The sequence below is a fragment of the Lottia gigantea genome (assembly GCF_000327385.1).
Source record: "Lottia gigantea unplaced genomic scaffold LOTGIsca_148, whole genome shotgun sequence".
NCBI lineage: Eukaryota > Metazoa > Mollusca > Gastropoda > Lottiidae > Lottia > Lottia gigantea.
In genome coordinates, this window is record NW_008707761.1 from 531,102 (window position 1) to 535,149 (window position 4,048).

Genomic DNA, 4,048 nt, shown 5'->3' on the forward strand with positions numbered 1-4,048 from the left:
GGATCTTTAACGTGCACAGCCTGCAGCACACTGGGCAAAGGTTTTATTGTTCCATTCGCAAGACTGCGCGCCTGTTGAATTTACAGCTTGACTAGATTTGCCTGGTAAGGAAATCTAGAGTTTTGGTCAGTTGGAAAACAGGTCTATCAGCTCTTCAATTATAGAATGAGACTCGCAGAAAATGAAAAAAATAGTTTCATTTTGCTGATAAATATGTTTTTGTCATCTAAACAAATTTTAAATTGTTTAAAGATGGATTCTTTAGTGCGGCCTGGCTTGATTATTCAGTAATGCATTTTACTTTCAGTTGGGATTTGTTTTCAGTCATGTTTTTTTGATGTTGTTGTTGTGATTGTGAGGCGTTCTCTCCGCTGGTGCAGAGCACTGGACAGATAGGTCTGTAGTACAGATATCTGCCACTGTTCTGTTCATTCTGTAGGATCTTCATTGTGGCTCGAGATAGCTATTTGATCTCGTTTTGAGGGACGTTGTCTTTCAGACCACAAGTTTGAAGCTTGGTGAATATTTCATAGCGTGGAGAAACAGCAGCACGGGAGGAGAAGGGTTGGCTGCCGTTGGTTTTGACATCACATCTCTGCAGCGGGTTGGACTGTAGGGTAGTACTAACAGAGTGGTGAGAACTTCCTCACATTTAGTCTCGTTAAAACCTCCCAATGCGCTGGCATCTCATACTGAAGCAATGGAGACACACCTCAAGGTACCCCCTCAAGAATCAACACCAAAAAATAATAAAGAATAGCCTTTAATTTGCTTATTTTCACAATTTAATGAATGTAAACAACGAATTTCAAGACGGTGTCCGCCATGTTTGTTGGCAATCGAAAGTAGACATTAGTCTTGATTGTCACACTATCAAAGCTTAGTACACGATCAAGTCTCGATTGTCATCCAACGTAAATTTTAAGAAGTCAAACCGCCCCAATGTCATTTCGTCCCTGGTAAATAAATTTGTCTTGAAACGACTCTAAGACGGCATTTAGACGGTTTGTACCGTACGAAGAGGTAGTTTGAACAACCGACCATGTTTGCAATCGCAAATGAGGAAAGGATTCGCAAGTTTTATTAATTTGTTCATGAGACCCCGTGGCGAAGTGGCAAAGGGGGCGAAATGACGTTAAACTACCTTTATTGACTCTTCAATCTGAGAGCTAGTAACAGGAAAAGACAACTCAGTCCATACTAAGCCGGCTGCAGACTACAAATAACTCACAAATTGACTTGTTTTACTCTATTTTGCTAAATAAAGAGAAAACTAATAAATCTTGCACAAATTGAGATCTTTTTACATGGAACTAGATTGAAGAGCTGTCCATTGTTCAACTGCACAAGCGTTAAGTGTGCCAGAGTGTGGTGTCAAAGTAAAGTGTGGTGTCTTGATGTGTTTAAAAATATGTTTGACATAAGCAACAACAAAGTCAAACCTGACTGGCAAATAAGATTACACACATCCCTAAAGCACTGTTTCATTTTGTGGGGAGTGAGGCACTTTTTCAAAGGAAGGCGTAGGCTTCATTATTTTTTTTTTTAATTCATTCTGTTGCCATTTTTTGTTTTTTTTTTTTTTCAAATTTTTTTTCTAAATGTCAGGAACATAATTCTTAGGCCTCTCTGTTTTTTTTTTTCTTTATGTCTTGATCAAATTTTTTTGTGGTGTGTAGAAAATGAGGGAAGACACTGCCCGTGCTTTTCACGGTCTGGTTTGCGTTTGTATAAATGTTCGGTTTAGCTATGATTTGCGGAATTCAGAAATGAATGAAATGAATGGAGACTTTACGTCTCACATTTCTGCAGCTGCCTTCAATTTTGTTTGAGATGGAATTGTCGCGGGGATCTTTAACGTGCACAGCCTGCAGCACACTGGGCAAAGGTTTTATTGTTCCATTCGCAAAACTGCGCGCCTGTTGAATTTACAGCTTGACTAGATTTGCCTGGTAAGGAAATCTAGAGTGTTGGTCAGTTGGAAAACAGGTCTATCAGCTCTTCAATTATAGAATGAGACTCGCAGAAAATGAAAAAAATAGTTTCATTTTGCTGATAAATATGTTTTTGTCATTCGCAATCTTCTTTCTCTCTACCTTTAGAACTTTCCATGCCTATTTTTGAGTAATTTTTGTTCTAGATTTGGAATTTTGAAATTGCATTATCTTTAAGATTTGGCTAGAGTCTCCAGCCAGGACTCACTCCACCAATTCATTTGCCATCTCTTCCTATGTTAAAACACGAAATTCAACCTTCTATAACTTTTTCCAGAAATCTCGTTGAAAGTTTTCCAATATGTCGAATGAAATCCTGACCAATTCTCAATGTCTCCTAAGAAATTCAATATATGATGGCAAATTTTGAGCTACTAAAATTGAAAGTAGACTACTACCGGTTATACTCATCCGCTTGAGTTTGGCAGTTCACAAAACGACTATTTTTAGAATTAGCCTTCCGCCTTTAGGTCTCTCATCATCTCATAAAATCTGAAAGATAATGCAATTTCAGACATCAAATTCCGAATCTAGACCAAAAATAGGCATGCAAAAACCCCAAAAGTACGAGAGAAAGAAGATTTCTAAAAATAGCCTGGACTACATTAAAAAAGATTTTGACATCATTCAATGGAGTTGTTTCCCTTAGACCGTAAATTACAGGGGGTTCTAGACTTGATTGTCCAATAGACAATAAAATTGTTCTTGTACCATAGACTCGAATATCAAACAAAACAAATGGTATAATGAAAACAACATGATGAAAACTTTCAGTTGTAAATCGGTTTAGAAAGGATAAGATTAAATTAAACCACTGTCTTGGCAATTTGGGGATTTGATTACATTCGTGTAAGATTCTACTAGGTCTACACGCAGTTTTTAAAGGTTGTTGTCCTTTTTTCAGCCTAAACTCCGAGCTCAAAGTTGAGAGGCGATGGAAGTGCCAAAACCTAAACAAACATGGCGGTTTTATTGTTTACATTCATTAACATGTGAAAATAAGTGAATTAAAGTTCATTCTTTACCAATTTTTTGTGTTGATTTTCAAGAGAATATGTTAAAGTGTGTCTTCTTTGCTTCAGTGAAAGATTTCAGTGCATTGGGAGGGTGAAATAAAAATAAACATGAAGTTCTACACAAGTCTACAGTCCAACTGATAGTGATACTGATAGACCTGGCAAGTCAAGTATCAAGGAAATGTGTTGAAATAGTAGTAGAAGTAGTAGGGAAGTAGTAGAAATGAATCCATGTCTAGGTCATGATGAACTCATTATTTTGATACCATCATTTCAGGGTAGAAATGAAATAACTCATCTGGAGGCTGTAAGAAAAGTTATAGAAGTAAGAAGTGTGTGACCATTCCGAGTCCACAATAACACTATTAAACACCTTAAGCTGATCAAACGATACTACTAATTTCTGTGGAAGATTCATAACAGCCATGCTTTATTCATATCATTCCTCTATCACAGCTTCTCTTGCTACCTGTCACATAACACCCATGCTTTATTCTTATCATTCCTCTATCACACCTCTATCACACCTCTCCCTTCTACCTGTCACATAACACCCATGCTTTATTCATATCATTCCTCTATCACACATTTCCCTTCTACCTGTCACATAACACCCATGCTTTATTCATATCATTCCTCTATCACAGCTTCTCTTGCTACCTGTCACATAACAGCCAGGGCAAGCAGCTCTTTCTGATTAGAACGGGGGTAACTCTTGTGAAGAAGTGTTTAAATCAGACCACAATATGATAATAAGATGTTCCTTAAGCAACATTACACAATATTGCTCATCTAGATGTGAATAATTGTATCGTTGCTTAAGGAATATGGGTGGTACTGAACAATGAGTGCCCATGTAGATACACTCCGGAGATAAGGACATATTGTGTCTTCTATTTATTTGCAAAAATTAATGAACTTGTTTTGTTATTTTTTCAACTGATAAAGACAGGCAATTGAAAGTGCAGTGTGCAATGAGGGAAATGTTGCCAAAATTCGACTTTAATGACCTCCCAGGCAGTCCCAAAGTAAGGGTGG